The sequence below is a fragment of the Felis catus genome, chromosome B3 (assembly GCF_018350175.1).
Source record: "Felis catus isolate Fca126 chromosome B3, F.catus_Fca126_mat1.0, whole genome shotgun sequence".
Classification (NCBI taxonomy): Eukaryota; Metazoa; Chordata; class Mammalia; order Carnivora; family Felidae; genus Felis; species Felis catus.
The window spans coordinates 98,671,330-98,691,455 of NC_058373.1; the positions used below are offsets into that span (position 1 = coordinate 98,671,330).

General features: G+C 38.5%; 2 long non-coding RNA genes across 2 annotated transcripts in view; both read right to left on the reverse strand.

The window, feature by feature from the left end:
• LOC123386074 overlaps nucleotides 1–4,498 on the reverse strand; it is a 72,679-nt gene extending 68,181 nt beyond the window's left edge. The window contains exon 1 of the long non-coding RNA XR_006599587.1: nucleotides 4,373–4,498. This is a non-coding gene — a long non-coding RNA (uncharacterized LOC123386074). The remainder of the gene's footprint in view (nucleotides 1–4,372) is intronic.
• Nucleotides 4,499–5,188: 690 nt separating this feature from the next.
• LOC109500836 lies at nucleotides 5,189–20,110 on the reverse strand. Its single transcript, XR_002158616.1, has 3 exons — nucleotides 19,924–20,110; nucleotides 12,372–12,483; nucleotides 5,189–5,346 (listed from the first exon to the last, which is right to left on the reverse strand). It is a non-coding gene; the product is annotated as an uncharacterized LOC109500836 (long non-coding RNA).
• Nucleotides 20,111–20,126: the final 16 nt, after the last annotated feature.

Consider the following 20,126-nt stretch of genomic DNA (forward strand, 5'->3'; position numbering starts at 1 on the left):
GTTTTCAGTGGAGAGATGGCTCCTGAAGCTTATTGGGTAACTAAAAATATAGGTGTGTTTAGTAGGAAAACAAAAGGCATCAAAGAGGTCCGGAGAAAGGGAGAAAGTTATGAATATATAAAACATCTGACTTTTACTGATTTATTGCAAAACCATACATACACAAATCATGCAAAACTTAAAAATGCAGGCAGTAATGTCTTCCTAGACAATTAATGGATAGAGTAGAATACTACCTAACAGCTAGAGAAAAGAACTAGGCTAAAATAATATTATACGCGGTAATGACATTCTAAATGCATGGTATTTTAAAGTGTAAAATTAGAAGAGAAATCTCTTTTAAACAAACTGTAGGTAAATATGGCCTCTTTAAAAAAAAAAAAGAAAAGGAAAAAAGGAGCAGGTAAATTGCTGATGAAAAATCAATTAAGCAATAGTAATCCCTAACATACTTCTGTTTGTTTCTTTAGCTTAAGGAAATAGTAATATTAAAAAGTTGTCAATAAAATTTATAATCAGTGTGATAGCAACTTTTCCTCCCCCATTCCTAAGATACTGGATTCCTAAAATTTTATTTATCTATTTTGTTTTGTTTTTTAGAAAAGCTCTTCATTATATATATTCACAACTTATTGGCACATTTAAAATGTACAGCCATATTAGACACTGAAGTGTGACCAACATAAATCCTGAATATTTCAAAAGAAACCATGGCACAAAAACAGACACACAGACCAATGGAATAGAATAGAAACCCCAGAATTAGGCCCACAAAAGTACTGCCAACTAATCTTTGACAAAGCAGGAAAGAATATCCAATGGAAAAAAGACAGTCTCTTTAACAAATGGTGCTGGGAGAACTGGACAGCAACATGCAGAAGAATGAAACTAGACCATTCTCTTACACCATTCACAAAAATAAACTCAAAATGGATAAAGGACCTGAATGTGAGACAGGAAACCATCAAAACCCTAGAGGAGAAAGCAGGAAAAAACCTCTCTGACCTCAGCTGCAGCAATTTCTTACTTGACACATCCCCAAAGGCCAGGGAATTAAAAACAAAAATGAACTATTGGGACCTCATGAAGATAAAAAGCTTCTGCACTGCAAAGGAAACAATCAACAAAACTAAAAGGCAACCAATGGAATGGGAAAAGATAGTTGCAAATGACATATCGGACAAAGGGCTAGTATCCAAAATCTATAAAGAGCTCACCAAACTCCACACCTGAAAAACAAATAATCCAGTGAAGAAATGGGCAGAAAACATGAATAGACACTTCTCTAGACACTTCTCTAAAGAAGACATCCAGATGGCCAACAGGCACATGAAAAGATCAACGTCACTCCTCATCAGGGAAATACAAATCAAAACCATACTCAGATATCACCTCACGCCAGTCAGAGTGGCTAAAATGAACAAATCAGGAGACTATAGATGCTGGAGACGATGTGGAGAAATGGGAACCCTCTTGCACTGTTAATGGGAATGCAAACTGGGGCAGCCGCTCTGGAAAACAGTGTGGAGGTTCCTAGGGATACAGGAGTGCTAATGCATAGGGGCACTTGTACTCCAATGTTTATGGCAGCACTTTCAACAATAGCCAAATTATGGAAAGAGCCTAAATGTCCATCAACGGATGAATGGATAAAGAAATTGTGTTATATACACAATGGAATATTATGGGGCAATGAGAAAGAATGAAATATGGCCTTTTGTAGCAACATGGATGGAACTGGAGAGTGTTATGCTAAGTGAAATAAGTCATACAGAGAAAGACAGGTACCATATGTTTTCACTCTTATGCGGATCCTGAGAAACTTAACAGAAGACCATGGGGAGGGGAAGGAAAAAAAAAAGGTTAGAGAGGGAGAGAGCCCAAACATAAGAGACTCTTAAAAACTGAGAACAAACTGAGAGTTGATGGGGGGTGGGAGGGAGGGGAGGGTAGGTGATGGGTATTGAGGAGGACACCCGTTGGGATGAGCACTGGGTGTTGTATGGAAACCAATTTGACAATAAACTTCATATTTAAAAATAAATAAATAAATAAATAAATAAATAAATAAATAAATAAATAAATAATTGCAAAAGAAACCAAAAAAGGAGTATTATTTTTGAATTTTCATTTTGCCTACTACAATTTGAAGATCTTCATAGTGAAAAATAAAAAAAACACTAAAATCTAGTTTAAATAATAATATAAATAAGTATCATATTTAACATCCAACAAACCACCAACATCCAATGAACTGCTAATTACCATTCTAATCTGTCTGCTTCTCTCCCTTCTCTATTTCAAAGGATACACTGATGTTTTTGAAAGCATCTTTTAAACTGTAAAGCATTGTATGAATGTAGTGTAGTGTAAAATATCATCACTCAATCTAGATGACTTGAGGATAATGTCAAAACTTAACAAGTAATAAAGACATGTGAGATTTAAGCTTCTTTCTTTTGGCCTGCACTCCTACTTTCACATCCAGGAACATGAAGATTTGGGGATGCTCTTTCTTTTATTCAAAATAACATCAGTGAAGGTATTGGATTATCACCTTACTCCTTCCCCTCCCCTGATCTTTTCTTCTTCCAAAGAAGAAAACATATAAAGGAAACAAGAGGATAAAGACACTAAATAAAACTTTACTAATCAGAAGGAGGACCACCCATAGCCCTATGAAATTTCTACATGATCAATGCCCCATTTCAGATTTATATAACAGTCACATATTGTCACAAAGCTTAACATTAACCAATATTGTGTCTATAGTCTCTCCCTTTTCCGTATATCTTTAATACAGTTATTAAGTGTTATTTAGGAAATAAAACGCTTCTTTGATCCCTTATGCCAGCTAGAGGCTTTAGAATATGGTGTAGTTTTTTGAAGATGAACACATAGGATTGCAAAAGCTATTAATGACTGTGTCATTTGATTTCACTTTATCTTTTACATGTGGTCATTGACACCATTATAATATTATTCTTGTCAATTACACTATTGTAGGGACCTTAACATTTTTTGGTTAGAGAAAAAATTGGCTTTCATTCATAAATTGCCTTTTCCTGTCATACGGGTATAATAGAAAGGAGGTTTTGAGGGAATACATTAAACATGATAAATAGGAATTGGGTTCAAATGATCACTAAATGGGAAAAAGAGATAAGGGGGTGGGCCTACCCACTTGTAAAGTCCTTAATAAACTTGTTATTTTGTAAGTTCTTTAAGGATTAAGCTCACAGATATTAATGTGACATCTAAAACTATTAGAAAATATCTGAAGTCAACACATGTCTGAAACTAATGATATCATAGTTAATCCTTCCAAAAAAATTTCAAATATTCTCCCAGTTCTGAGAATCTGTGAAGTGGTTAATCCCTCAGTCTCTGAAATCCGACAAACCTGGTTTGAATCTGACCTCTGCTACCCATCACTGTCTAGGCACATTGTTTCTTTTCTCTTCAAGACTCAGCTTCTTCTTCTGCAAAAAACAGCTTAACAGCGTTTGCCTCCTCTAGCTTCTGCGAGGATCAAACAGCATAATGTGTGGACACCTCTTAGTCTGGTGCCTGGTATACAGTAATCATTCAGTATATCTGTGTGGTTTTGATATTATCATTGTTATTACTAAAATATAGCCGATAAGCTGAAACCGCAGGGCCATGGGGTACTAGGGGAACGTGTTAACCTGTTAGGTCTACAGTGTGATACTTTGTTTTCCAAAACCTGCTTCCCACTGAATTTTTTAAAAATGTTTTCTTATTGTAATCAAAAAAAGCATCCTCTGCCACCTAGTGGCACTTTATGACCAGTCAAGAAAAACATAAAAGATGCCAAAAATGACAAAAAAACAAAAGAAAAAAAAACCAACAAGCAAAGAACCCCCCCCACCATATTTAATTTAAACAAAGGAATCATGCTGTAGATTTTCAAAAGAAGCGATACATAGTAGGAAAAAACTGCTTAAATTTAAAATATTTAAACATTCTTTTTTTTCTCCATAATGTTGCATTGGTCAAATTGCATTTGAATATTTAGTTGCTAACAGCAATTCTGCAGAGTGACTAGTAGCCCTTATGGCTTTTATGGCACATTTAAGTTCCTTGGTTTTTTCACGGCACAGGTGGTCCATAAACACAAGGGTTTTGTCTTCCATGCTTTTAAAACACAAATGTCATAAATGTTGATTTAAAAAAAATGTGGGGTGCTCAGAGGCCTTCTATTTCAGCTTTTTAACTTGGGGGTAAGGAAATACGATTCTTTTAACCAAATACGTATAATTTATGTAAAAATGGTAGTTCACTGGGCAAAAAGAGTCAAGAAGGATCATCTAGACAGAGGGAAGACTGGACGCAAAGGTGGGGTACTTACAATAGCAGGTTTCGGAAACCACAAATCGTTTGGGCTACAAGGTTCAAGGTTGAAGGTGTAGGTAAAAAGGTGGGCGAGGCCAGATTCCCAAAAGCCTGGAATGTGCTATATCTTGACTTTAACCTGTAGGATATTAAAGGCCATCATAGAACCCGACAACAGAAATTAGATAATAACAGAAAATAGTGATAAGGACAAAAGTTACCACTAAATAATCACTTCCTATGTGCCAGACCCCTTTTGTTCCAAAATTATCTCAAATAACCCTTGAAACTTTCCCCCACTCATTTTACCTATTGGAAAACTGGAGGCTCATGGAAGTCAAGTAACCTAGTTGAGGTCACACAGCCAATAAGTAAAGGAGGTTGAATTCAAAGGTGATCTATCTCTAAAGGATGATTCCAGTCCAGTAAGCCAGAAGGCCTATTGCATGCTTCCTGATAGGGTCCCATTTGTAATAGCATTCTCTTATTTTGATTGACCTTTTGAGAAGTAGGGAACATACTTTGGGGCTAGGGGCTGCCTCTTTAAATGTTTTTGTCTATCACCGTGTACAGTAAGTGTTCAGATGCTTGCTGAATGACTCAATGCTGAGTCCAGCAAGGGTGGGTGGAAGGCATGGAAGTGAAACATTCTTAGGTGGAGCTGCATTTTCATTAGCACATGAGGAGGCATTTTGAACAACATTCCTAGATTTTCTGGGCTACCCTGTATTAACAAAATAACGTGTATTGAGTATGGATTACATATATTAACTTATGTAAGCCTCACAAGAACCCAAGACCGAGGTAAGAGAGACTGCATCACTTGCCTGAGGTCTCGGGTTATTAATTGGGAGACGCAGGATTCAAGGCCAGGACATCTGACTTTAGAACCTTCACTCTTCCATGCTTTGGTCTGCAGTCCCCACCGTGCTAGACTGCCTCTCAGCGAAGATTCCTCTACTCGGTATAATTCAGCAGGGTACTCATCTCCTAGGATGACAATGGAGATACATGCAGCCTGTGAGCAGCACGAGGGAACAGAGGTGTCCACTGCCTGCCACTGTGCTCTAGGGCCTCCAGCCAAGGGCTGACTGGGGCTCAAATTCAGCCTCTGTTTCGTTGGCAAAGCCATGTGCCCTGGCCATTGTCCACACCAAATCAGGTCCCCTGGAGGGCTTCCTCTGCCAGGACAAAAGGTTGCCTTTTCCTAATTAACATGAAGGCACAATATAGGCAAGCAGCCCTGCAAGGGGATCCGATTTTTAGGGACAGTGAGGGTAGACGAAGGGGATAGCGAGGGTGTGGAAGAAATTACTGAGCTTCTAGGGCAACTCCAAGGTTGAAGAGTCATAAAACATGACCCTCTGCTTTAGAGTGTGGGCAAGAAAGAGCCAGGACACTACCCAGTCACTAAAGACTCTTTTAAGAGTCAAATCATAAATGAACTTAAAATGACCTGTTCATAATAGACTCATTTGTCCGAAGGAAAGCCTGCGTATTTTGGGGGGAAAGACCAATTCTCAGGCAGGGACTACAAGAGACAAATCCTCCCCTTGCGCTTCCCAGTTTTATTAGTTGTCAGATCATTTCAGCTATAGCTATACAATTACAGCTTTGTTTTCAAAGTATTATAACATATTCTCTATAAACAACAAAGGAATTTGAAAACTGTAAAGTACCATATACATGTGAGATATTAGGATGGTCAGGGGATAATGGGAAGGATGTTGATGATGATGAAGTTGAAGTCAGCTAAGATTTATTGAACTCTTATGATGCTGTGGGTTGAGCAATGTGCTGAGTAGTTCATATGCATTACTTAATTTTTAAACAAGTATTTTTGAAATGCCTACTGTAGGCATACATTTAAGCACTAAAGAAAGGTGGTGAATGAGACACAGTCCTCATAGAAGTGACATACTAATGAAGGAGAGCCACAATAATCAAAATAGGCCAACAAATATATAATATCAAGTAGTGGTAAATGCTATACATAGAAAAGTCAAGAAGGATTAAAAGATAAGAGGAATGGTCAGGGAAGGTCTCTGAGGAAGTGAGTTAGGTAGAGACCTGAATGAAGTGGCAAATGATTCATGAAAACATTAGGTAAAAGTGTTCCAAGCAGAGGGACAGCAAGTGCAAAGGCCCTGAGGTAGGAGAAGGCTTGGCATGTCTGAAGAAGAAGGATAGAGTGGAGTGAGGGAAGGTGATACTGAGAAGAAACAAGATCAGCTGGTGGTGGTGGTAGGAGTAGTAGTGGCAATAGTGGTCGTAGCTAAGTCAGTTGTAGGTGGGTCAGGTTCTGGTAAGTCTGAAGATTTTGAGTTGGGATATGACATGATTTGACAGAAAGAATTATTCTGTGTGCATTAACTCATGTAATGCTTATAGCAAACCTGTGAGGTGGGTCTATCATTTCCACACAACAGATAAGGAAACAGAGGATTAGAAAGTGTAAGTAGGTAGTGCAATTAAAATTGGAATGCTGGTCCGTCTGACTCCAGAACCAGGTTCTTAGCCACCAGACCTAAGCTATCATGACAGTTAAAACGGAGCTGTTAGGTGTGGGAGCCAGCCTCCAAGATGTCCCCCAGTAATCCTTGTCTGCTTGTGTCATATGCTTGTGTGTTCCTCTCCCACAATGAACAAGTCTGACCTTTAAGACAAACAAGATGTTGTGGAAGTGACTGACAGTGAGTGGCCTCTGAGGCCAGGTCATAAAAGACATCACTACGTCTGCCTTGCTTTCTTGGATGGCTCACTCCAGAGGAAGCCAGCCACGGAGGCCTCAAGCAGCCTATGGAGAGGCCTTCGTGGAAAGGTGCTACAGCCTTCCACCAGCCAGCACCTCCCACACGCCAGCCACAGGGAAGCCACTTTGGAAGTGTATCCTCCAGCACCAGTTAAACCTTCAGATGAATGTCCTTCGATCGACACCTTGTCAACAACCTCATGAAAGACCTGGAGCCAGAACCACCAGGAATTAAGCCATTCCCGAATTCCTGACACACAGAAAACTGTGAGAGAGCATGCCTATTGTTTTAATTTAGTAAATCTTGAGGTAATTTGGGGAAGCAATAGATAACTAATATATTAGGCTTCCGTGATAGCAAACGCCCCCTAAACTGTCAGATCCAAATATTACTTAGAATGGAAATATTCAGAACCACAAGCATATTGATTTGCTTTAATTTTTAAAAAGGACTTAGCCTGTTCAGGCTGCTACAAGAAAATATCATAGCCTTGGTGGCTGAAACAATAGATATTTACTTCCCACAGTTTTGGGGGCTGGAAAGTCTAAGATCAAGGTACAGGCAGTTTTGGTTCTTGGTAAGAGCCCTCTTCCTCATCTGCAGATGTCTGCCTTCTTGCTGGACCCCCACATGATAGAGAAAAACAGCTCTGGTGTCTCTTCCTCTTCCAATAAAGGCACTCTTCTCATCATGAGAGTCCCATTCTCATGGCCCCATCTAAACCAAATGATCTCCCAAAGGCCCCACCTCTTAATACCATGGCATGGGGGGCAGTTAGGGCTTCAACATATGAATTTCAGGGAGACAGAATCGTTCAGTCCAGAACAACAATTAAGTGGCCATTTTCTAGAATGACTGAATTTTAGACGGATACTTAAGTATGGTATATCAGAATACACTTATAAAATTTGATACTTAACCTACTATAATTCATCTAATAGGTAAATATAAGTTCGTATGCGGGGCGCCTCGGTGACTCAGTCGGTTAAGCATCTGACTTCACTGTAGGTCATGATTTCATGGTTTGTGGGTGCGAGCCCCATGTCAGGCTCTCTGCTGTCAGTATAGAACCTGCTTCAGATCCTCTGTCTCCCTCTCTCTCTGCCCCTCCCCTACTCTCTCTCTCTCTCAGCCAGAAACATTAAAAAAAAAATACAAAAAAAAAAAGAGGAAATAAGAGTTAGTATGCAACGTTGCTCTGTATTAACTGCCAGTGTTCATGGGTAGCAAACCTGTGATATCCATGGTATGCTCAGATAAGCCTTTCTGTCCAGGTCCAGTTCAAGCACTTTTTGTTGTCCTGACTCTGTATCATTTATGATCCTTCCTCTGCCTTGGGCCTTCTGTGTAGGAAGAACTGCTATTTGTGTCAGAGATGTCAATGCTAAGTGAATACACTCTTTCTTCTTCTGAAATTGACCAGACTTCAAAATTTAAGTCTGGTGTCTAAGTTTCAGTTTTCCTTCTGCCTTTGGACAACTGCAAGAACATATATTAAAACTATTGTAGACTCTGGGTCTAAAGTTCTCTCTTGTCTAGCAGGAGATGCAGGATAAAAGTGGGAGATGGCTAATGTTTGGGAAAAGACAAGAGCCCCGAATAAGGGTCCTTGCCCCATTTTTATTAGGATCAGAAGGCTTACATACACGGCATGGACATGTACAGAGAGACAATGAATCTGTGAACATTAACTTGTGGATGTGAGGGAAAGGGGTTCTTGCAGATATTCAGGGTTAGGGGTTTGGGTTAATACAAAGGAAAATCCTGACACCCGGTAGTGGGCAGAAGGTTGTTTACAGCAGACATGAGGCACCACCTCTGTTTGTCTTAGCTAGCCTAGGGGATGAGACCAGTAGGATGTGTGACCTCAGAGTTAACAAGGCATCTTTTCTTTTGTTAATCATCTCCACTCTGGGCTGCTTCACCTGCAGCACAGCAGTCTATAGCCCAATTTACCTGTTACCTATTCTGGTCCTTCCCTCCTGTGAAAGCAGCTTTCTGCTATAGTACTAAATCAGGGGGTGCTTCCACCCTGAATACCTAATCTTGTTTATTTCATATACCTATGTTCTTTTTTTTTTTTTTTTAATTTTTTTTTCAATGTTTATTTATTTTTGGGACAGAGAGAGACAGAGCATGAACGGGGGAGGAGCAGAGAGAGAGAGAGGGAGACACAGAATCGGAAACAGGCTCCAGGCTCCGAGCCATCAGCCCAGAGCCCGATGCGGGGCTCGAACTCACGGACCGCAAGATCGTGACTTGGCTGAAGTCGGACGCTTAACCGACTGCGCCACCCAGGCGCCCCGTATACCTATGTTCTATTTTGGTGTCTTTGCACCTCCCTATTCTGGGCCTTTGCCCCTCCCTCCCTATTCTGGGGTCTCTGTACCCTCCTACTCTATTCTGGGTGCCTTTGCACCTCCCTACTCTATTATGGGGGCTCCAGACCCCCTTTACTCTATTCTAGGGGCCTAAGTCCCCCTTCTCTATCCTTATTCGCCTAATCTTGTTTACCCAAACTCGGGTGTGAGCATCCTATGGCTTTGTACTTCTTTATGCCTTGTTAACCCACTGGTGTAAGCCCAGGGGATTCCTAAGCTTATTCCCCACATTAAAACCTGCCAAATAATTACGTCAGTGATTAGTTACCCTTCAGATGGCCAAATCTTCATTTAACTGTAATACAGGATTTCATGTGATAGTACCCCTTTGAACATTTAGAATTTTCTCTAGCTTGGTTTAAACATTTTATGCATGAATGAGAACATTATAAAATATTTAATAAGATTCTTTAAAGTTAAATTTTAAAGTCAATCTCATAAATTTAGGATGGCCCTTACTTTTGCCCTTCTGCATCTAGATGGGAAAGGAGAATAATTAATCTTCCTAATGGTGGCTTAGAGAGCTGTGAGACCATCTAAGGATGTTATCTCATAGACAGTGTAGTTGTCATTGAGTTTAGTTAAGCTAAAGGCATAATAGTGCTGCCTTGGCATACAATTGGTGTTTCGAGGCAGCCTGCAGGGGCCTTGAACTGACACCAACCCCTCCTGTGTGTGTATGTCCTTGTAACAGTCCATAGAGTCATAGGAAAATGTAAGTTCCTGCTGTGACTCCCTCAATGGCTGACATGATAACCAGTCCCCACCCTCTTCCTAGGACCTTCACCTTGTGCATCCCTTAGATAAAAACCCTGTGAAATTTACCCAAACCCTGCTATTTTTTGGTTTGAATCAACAAATTTGGCCTTAGCCCGGGAACCCCCAAGCACTCTACTCACTGACCCTCAAGGCATACTGTGTACTTCCTCCAGGACTTGTGAGTAATAAATTTCTCTATTTCAATTTCTCTTATGGTCTTTTAATAAACTGCAACTTGCCATCTAATAACAAGTATTAATTTAACAAAGTCACAAGAGGTGACTATACTAATATCAGACAAAAGAAAATATAAAACAAAAAGAAATGTTACTAGATATAGAGGGAAATTTTATAATAGTAAAAGAGCCAATACATCAGAAATATATAACAATTATAAAGATATATACAAGTATGCCCTAAAGTACCTGAAACAAAAACCGTCAGAAATGAAGAGAGAAATAGACAGTTCAACAGTAACAGTCGTAGACTTCAATACCCTATTTACAATAATGGATAGAATATTTAGGCAGAAGATCAACAAGGAAGTAAAAGACTTGAACAACACTACACATCATCTGGCTTAATGGACATCTATAGAGCACTTAACGTAACAGAAGAATGCAGATTTTTCTCAAGGAATGGAACATTCCCTGGATTAGACTATATGCTAGGCCATAAACCAAATCCCAATAAATTAGAAAGAACTGAAATCACACAAAGCATGCTCTTTGATCCCAATAGAGTGAAGTTGAAATTAATAACAGAAAGAAACTGGGGAAATTCAGAACTTTGTGGAAATAAATAACACAATTCTAAGTAACCAATGGACAAAGAGGATATCAAAAGGAAAATTAGTAAATACCTTGACAACAATGAAATGATGACACAACCTGACAAACGTTATGGGATGCAGCTAAAGCAGTGTTTAGAAGGTAACTTAGGGGTTCAATGCCAAAATTAGAAAAAGAAGAAATATCCACTTTAAAATACTTTGAAAGGAGTGGGGAAGAAAACTAAAACTAAAGATGCAAAAGGAAGGAGATAATGAAAGAGAGCATTTTTAAAAAATAGAGAAAACCACTGAAACTAAACATTGGTTCTTCGAAAAGATCAATAAAATTGACAAACCTTTAGCTAAACCAACCAAGAAAAACAAGAAGACTCACATTACTAAATTACCAATTAGTAAAATTAAGAATGAAAGAAGAGACTTAACATTGACCTTACAGATATAAAAAGAATTATAAAGGGATATACTATGAACTACTGTGGGCCAACAAATTAGATAACTTAGATGAAAAAGACATATTACTAGAAAGACGCAAACTACCAAAACTGACACAAGAAAAAGTAGAAAATCTGAATAGATATATAGTGAAAGATTGGATTAGTAATTTAAAGACTACCCACAAAGAAAAGCCCAGGCCCAGATTTCACTATTGACTTCTACCAAAAATTTAAAGAATTAATATAATTGTTGGGGCACCTGGGTGGCTCATTCAGTTAAGGGTCTGACTTTGGCTCAGGTCATGGTCTAATGGTTGTGAGTTCGAGCCCCACGTCAGGCTCTCCACTCTCAGCGCAGAGCCCTTTTCAGATCCTCTGTCTTCCTCTCTCTCTATCCCTCCCTGCTCCCCACTACTGAAAATAAATAGACATTTTAAAAAATGTTTAAAATAAAGAATTAATAGAATTCTTCACAAACACTTTCAAAAAATAGAAAAGGAGAGAACAATTCTCACCTCATTCTATCAGGCTAGTATTATCTGGATATCAAAACCAGACAAAGACATCACAAGAAAAGAAACCAATATCTCTTATGGATATAGGTGTAAAAATCCTCAATAAAATACTAGCAAGTGGAATTTATCAATATATAAAAAGAACTAAACACCATAACCAAGTGGGATTTATATCAGGAATGTAAGGTTGATTTAAATCAATTAATACCATCCACTATATCAATTGAATAAAAGAAAAACCACATGATCATCTCGAAAAATGTAGAAAAACCATGTAATAAAATTCAACATTCCTTCATAATAAAAATATACAACCACCTAGGAAGAGAAGGAAACCTCTTCAAGCTAATAAAGGGCATCTGTGAAAAATCCAAACTCACATTATACTTAATGATGAAACAGAATGGTTTCCTTCCAAGAACAGGAACAAGAGATGGTTCTCTACTCTTGCCACTTCTATTCAGCATTGTACTGGAGGTCTAGTCAGGGACACTAGGTAGGAAAATTAAATAATTAAATAAAAGGCATCTATATTAGCAAATAAAAAGAAGTAAAACTATCTCTACTTTTAGATCACATATTATTACATACAAAAAAATGTAAGAAATCCACTAAAAAGTATTAGAACTAATAAACACATTCAGCAAAATTGCAGGATACAAGGTAAATATACAATACAAATTCTATTGCATTTCTGTATAGCAGCAATGAACAAACCAAAAATGAAATTAAGCAAACAACTGCATTACCTTAAAAAAAAAAAAAAAAGGTGGGGGGTACTGGGTGGCTCAGTAGGTTAAGCACCTGACTTTTGATTTTGGCTCAGATCATGATCTCATAGTTTGTGAGATTGAGATTGAGCCCTGCTTAGTTGGGCTCCATGCTGATAGCTCAGAGACGGCTTGGGATTCCCACTCTGGCCCTTCCCTGCTCATGTGGGAGCTCTGTCTCTATAAATATAGATAAATGAACTTAACAATAAAAACAACTGCATTAATATAAGCATCAAAAAGAATACTTAATAAATTTAATAGAATTGCAAAACTTGTAATCTGAAAACTACAAGATATTGCTGAAAAAAATTAAGAAGACATGAATCAATGGAAAGACATCCCTGTTCACAGACTGGAAGGCTTAATATTGTTAAAAGGGCAACTCCTTTAAAAAAAAAAAAAAAAAAAAAAAGGGGCACCTGGGTGGCTCGGTCAGTTGGGCGTCAGACTTCAGCTCAGGTCATGATCTCATGGTCTGTGAGTTCGAGCCCCGCGTCGGGCTCTGTGCTGACAGCTCAGAGCCTGGAGCCTGTTTCAGATCCTGTGTCTCCCTCTCTCTCTGCCCCTCCCCTGTTCACGCGCTCTCTCTGTCTCAAAAAAATAAATAAACGTTAAAAAAAAAATTAAAAAAAAAAGGGCAACTCCCCAAACTGATCTACAGATTCCATGTAGTTTCTTGAAATTCTAGCTTGCTTTTTTATAAAAATCAATAAGCTGATTTAAAATTTTACATGGAAATTTAAGGAGCCCAGAATAGCTAAAACAATTTTAAAAAAGAACATAGTTGGAAGACTCACATTTCCTCATTTCAAAACTATAGTAATGAAGACGTGGTAATAGCATCAAGGGAGACATACAGATCAATAAAACAGAACTGGAAATTCAGGGAAAAACAAAATCTCATACATATATGATCAACTGATTTCTGATAAAGTTGCCACGACCATTCAATGTTGAAAGAATAGTCTTTTCAACAAGTGGTGTTGGGACATCTGGATATCCACATGCTACAGAATGAAGTTGGACCTCTTATCCCACACCATATATACAAATTAACTTAAAATGAACCAAATATCTACCAAATATCTGTATGAGCCAAAACTGTAAAATTCTCATATGAAAACACAGGTAGCCCTGAATTAGGCAATCATTTTTTAGATACTGTATCATAAACACTTTCATTTCAAGGTACATGTCCATGAGAAATGGGAACATTATGTCCACACAAAAACTTGTACATGAATGTTCATAGCAGCATTATTAATAATAGCCAAAGAGTATCAAGTGATGAATGGATAATCAAATATGTTCTGTTCATACAATGGAGTGTGATTCAGCAATAAATGAAGTACTGATACATGCTACAACATGGATGAACTTTGAATGCATTATGCTAAATGAAAGAAGGTAGTCACAAATGACCACATATTATATTATTCAATTTCTGTGAAATATCTAGAGTACAAAAAAAACCATAGTGGCAGAAAGTAGATTGGTGTTTGCTTAGAGCTGGGGAAAGGGGTAGTTGGGTGGAAATGGGGAATGACTGCTAAAGAATATAGGGTTTCTGTCTGGGGTGATAAATATGTTTTAAATTTGATTTTGGTGATGGTTGCATAATTCTGTAAATATACTAACAACCATTAAATTGTACGTTTTATTTTATTTATTTTTTAAAAAAATTTTTTTAAACTTTTTTTTGAGACAGAGAGAGACAGAGCATGAACAGGGGAGGGGCAGAGAGAAAGGGAGACACAGAATCCGAAGCAGGCTCCAGGCTCTGAGCTGTCAGCACAGAGCCCGATGCGGGGCTCGAACTCACAGACCGCGAGATCATGACCTGGGCTGAAGTCAGACGCTTAACTGACCGAGCCACCCAGGCGCCCCTAAATTGTACGTTTTACATGGTTATAGTGTATGGTACATGATTTATATATCAATGTATTATATATCAATAATGATATATCAGTAATGTTTATTGCTTAAAAAAAAAAAAAAAAGAAGGAAAACCTTCAAGACTCCAGAGGAAAAAGGATCACGGCATATATCAGGGCTGTGACAGTGGGATGAAAAGATAGATTTCAGATGAGTTTAGGAGTTAAAAGCAACAGAACTTGGTGATTTGGTTGATTAGTTAGGAGGGCTAATCTGGTTTTAATAACTCAAATAGTGTCTCCTTCAGATCTTTGGTGGTAAGATCTAGCAGCGAAGCTAGATCATCAGTGCCTCCTCCCCCTAAGCCTAATGAAATAAACCAAAACAATGAAAAACTAGCTCTCAGAGGAAGAGGAACAGCCTTAGCCTGGGAGAATTAGTGAGTCACACTGTGACAGTAAAGCTGTGCCACTTGTTAAAATATTGAAATACTTCCATGATGGTTGGCAGCTAGCTGCTACCTGGAGCCACCTACCTCCCCCAAGACTCCTGCCTCTACACAGCTTCCAGCTACTAGAGTCATCTTGGCTGCTCCCCCTGCCTTCCACCCTCCCTCTTGAGATCGTCAGCAACTAAAATATTAATCTTTAGTTTCTCCTGCACAGGGGGGCCACCAGGACATTGCTGAAGCATTATGGTCCATACTTTTCCTAATTGGTGATATCTAACTGAGGATGCTCAAGAGAAAACTGCCCATGGTTATTAGCCAAGGGTGAAGGTAGGGTTTACCCCCAGACAGGCTAACTGCTACACTATCCTACTTTCTAGAATTTTTTGAGCTTTTCTCTATGGCCTTATGTAAGTTAATTTTAGTAAAAGGTCTCTGAGTAAATGAAAAAAAATATTCTCTGTTACCAAAATTTAGGGTTTGATACAGGGTTATTAAATTGATATTATTTAATTACATAATTAATTATGTAATCATATTCAAGAAATATGAAAATGAGTGCTAACTTAAATTTTTTTAGAAACTTATTTTTATTTATTTATTTTAACATTTATTTAATTTTGAGAGAGAGAGAGAGACAGAGACAGAGAGCATGAGCAGGGGAGGGGCAGAGAGAGGGAGACACAGAATGTGAAGCAGGCTCCAGGCTCTGAGCTGTCAGCACGCGGAGCCCGATATGGAGCTTGAACTCAGGAACTGTGAGATCATGACCTGAGCCAAATTGGATGCTTAACTGACTGAGCCACCCAGGCACCCCTAATTTTAATTTTTCATTATAAATTTGGCTATAAGAAAATTTACAATTATATATGTGATTCTCATTCTATTTTTATTGGAGAACATTGCTCTATACTCTTATGTATTAAATCATTATTTATCAAACACTTATTAGTATTTACTGTTTGCCATGCTCTGTGTGGCAATCATAGAGAAGCACTATTCAGATGCCTGCCTACAAGAGAGCCTGCTGTGGGGAGCATTACTGATTGATGGTCCCCAGCTGCTGCCACTGAATGCTGAGGCCATGTTCCCTTTCCCGCCCAACTAACCACTGCTGCCAGCTGATGACTGAGTGGCAGATATACTTGTGCCAGCTTTTCTTGCCTGATATGAGATTCCTCTACCAGGGAGCTTTGGTTCAGGCCTCTCCATGAATCCGGCTGAGCCTTTCTTAGAACTGTACCGTGTTCTGAGGCTCTGCCCAGCCTTCCCTTTGTCCTTTTACAGGTGTCAGAAAAATACTGCAATCTGCAAGCTCCCTGCCTACTCCTCCTCTTCCCCTCCTTCCTCCCAGAACTTCTCCCTAATAAATCCCTTCTGTGTCTAATCCCATTTTAGCATCTGTTTCTTGGAAGATTTAAACTGACTCACTCTGTTTTAAGCACTTTATAAATGTTAGTTCATTTAATCCTCATAACAGCTCTGACAGAACAACAGTGAGGTAGGATAACCATTACCCCTTTTTACAAACACAAAAACCAAGATAACAAGAGGTTAAGCAACTTGCCAAATATCCTGAAGAACTTAAGTGGTAAAGGCAAGATTTGAATACAGCCTGGCTTGAGTCCATTCACTTAATCACTACACTAAGCTACCTTTCCATCTTTCGTGGGGTGGCACTAATCTCAGAACACACTCATGATACAGAGTAAAATGTATTTTGGTTGATACAGAAAAGTAGGATGTGCCACACAGAACTCAGTGGTCAAGAGTGTATATGGCCTATTCTGCATACAAGCTTTAACTGAGAGGATAGCGTAGCATTCACACTATGAGAAAAATGATATTAATAATATCAATAACTTATTCAATATTATATTATATAAAGAATACTATCTGATACTATTTAATTTATAATAACATTACATGAAGTTTAAATTGATGGTTAATTATTAATATATTAAGTTATCAATACTATATTATATAGATATTTTCACATATTTCCTGATACTTATACTTTTAGACAAATATTTCAGAGATCATATTAGAATTCTTTTAAGTTGATATGTATTGTTAAGTGAAAAAAACTGAGTAGTAATTGAGGTATGAGCTCATTTGTGTATTTTTTTAAGAACAGTTTATGTACATAGAAAAATTCTGAAAGCATACAAAAGAAAATGTTATTAGCAATTGCCTATGGGGTGCAAATTGTCACCGAAGATGGAAAAAGATTTTAGAGGGTATCTCTATTCACTTTATAGCCTTCAATACTTGCACATATAAGTCATAAGACTGCATTTTTTTGTAGTATAAAAATGCACTTAAAATGAAATTTTAATAAATTATCATGAATGATGTACTGTTAAAAAGAATTATTTATGAATATAAGCTCATTTTATCTTTTTATCAACCCTGTGAGTATAAAAGGCAGTATTAAAAAAATAAAAAAATAAATGCAGCTATTATTTCCATATTACATAAGAATATGTTTATATTCTTTAAAAATTTTTTTTAATGTGTATTCATTTTTGAGAGACAGAGACAGTGTGAGCAGGGGAGGGGCAGAGAGAGTGGAAACAGAACTTGAAGCAGGCTCTGGGCTCTGAGCTGTCGGCACAGAGCCTGACGTGGGGCTTGAACTCACGAAATGCAAGATCATGACCTGACATGAAGTCAGAGGCTTAACTGACTGAGCCACCCAGGTGCCCCTATTCTTTTTATGTACAGCCCATACATTATAATAAAAGCATGGCATATCTATAATTATCATTTTCCTCATTCATTCATTCAACGAATATTTATTGAGCATTTATTATATATTAGTTTCTAATAGGGGCTAGGCACTATACCTTAGGGATTATAGTAGTGAACAAAATAGAGAAGTTTTCCACTGTCGTGAAACTTACATACTTACTGAGTGAGGAAAGAAATCAGTTAATAAACAAGGACATCAGTTTAATATTTAGAGTGGACTAATATTTAGAGTGGACTGGGGCGCCTGGGTGGCGCAGTCGGTTAAGCGTCCGACTTCAGCCAGGTCACGATCTAGCGGTCCGGGAGTTCGAGCCCTGTGTGGGGCTCTGGGCTGATGGCTCAGAGCCTGGAGCCTGTTTCCGATTCTGTGTCTCCCTCTCTCTCTGCTCCTCCCCCGTTCATGCTCTGTCTCTCTCTGTCCCAAAAATAAATAAACGTTGAAAAAAAAATTAAAAAAAAAAAAAGAAAAAAATAGAGTGGACTAATATGATGGCTCTAATATGACTTTTAAGAGGTAACATTCAAGCTGAGATCAATGACAAAATGGAGTCATATGAAGACTGGTGGATAAGTAGTAAGTAAAGGGAACAGACAATGCCAATTCTCTAGTGTGAGAATGCATGTGACACATTCAGGGAACCACTGGAGGGTAGCAGGCTAAGGAGGAAGAGAGCAAATACTAAGTGGGGGAGCAGTTAGGTGGGTAGAAGATCAAGTAGGACTTTTTAAGTGCTAGTAATGAGTTTAGGAAGTTTGGGTTTAAGTAAAGTGGTAAGCACTTGGAGGGTTTTCAAGAGAAACAGCTTGATCTTATTTAAGGAAGCAAAGAGAGGACACAGGGAGATCAGTTGGGAATCCATTATCTTAGTAGAGGCAAGAGATGATAGAACCTTGGACTAGGGTGTTGCTATGCAGATGGAAATTAGTGATCAAATGCAGGATATGTTTTGGAGGTTGAGTTTATGGGACTTGTTGATGGAGTACATGAGGAAGGGATGAAGAGAGAAACAATAAAGAATTAGAATGGAAATTTTTGTCTTGAGCAACCTGATGGACCTTGGGGCTTTTTACTGAGATGGAAGACTAAGAGAGGGGGAATCAAGAATTTTATTTTTTGGCCACATAATGTTTCAGCTGCCTATTCTATATCCAAGAGATGTCCTGCAAAGAGTTGAATACATATGTCCAAAGTTCCCAGAGTGGGAATGACAGGTAAGACTGAGGTCTTTTACGTCCAGATTGAGGTTTATCTGGAGGAGTGTGCAGATACAAAGAGAAAAAGGGGCCAGTACAGCATCCTACTAGGATTTCTAGGGCAAACCAATGCCTAGAAATCACAGAGAGGACCAACCAAGAAGTTTCAGAAGAAGCAGCTAGTGAGGAAGGAGAAAAAGCAATCAGGTGAGGCTCAACTGAAGGCAAGATAGTAAAGCAGCTTCAAGGAGGGCGTGGTGACTGTAGAATACAGCTGTCAGTGAAGTAAGATGAATACTGAGCAGAAACAATTGGCTTTGTTAACATGCAGATCACTAGTGTCCTAGAAAAAGCCTTCAGTGTCAGGGTGAGGGAGTCAGCCAACTAGAGTGAGTTTAGGAGAGAAATTGAGGTGAGATGTAATTGCAACTATTATCATTTGACTAATACTTTCTAAAGACAGTGCACATTTTGATTTGTATTTGCATTTACAAATGCCTGGGGAAAAAAAATCTCAAATATTTGTTACAAGCCTATGTGTTTTGTTCCCATGTTGAATTTCAGATTTGGCATCTCTGTAACTACTGCATTTAAAAACAAATTGAGGTATAACATACATTCTAAAGTGCATAAAGTGCACTAATCTCAACGGGTACAGCTTGATGGTTTTTTATGTGTACGCCCTTGTAACCAACTGTTCAAAGATAAGGAATGTAAAAGTATCCCAGAAGATTCCCTTGTGCACCTTTCCAGCCTGTAAATCCCTAGAAGAAAATCAAAATTCTGACTTACACAAACATCCATTAGCTTTACTACAAAAATTTCCAAAAGAAACAAATGAAAACTCTAAAGGGCGCTTAATTGGACACTTCTTTAGTGTAAACTTACCAACCGGCTTGAGTAAGTATGAATACCAATCATTTGGCGCCAAAAGGTGAAACAATATTTAAGCCAGGCCGCTCCGTAGCCCCGCCCCACTCCCTACACCACGCCCCCTTCTTGCTCTTTTCCTTCCAAACAATTCTAGGGCTCGCCAGGCGTAGGGAAGAAACCGCTTTTCTGTCATGCGCACTAGGGATTGGCGTTTTTCC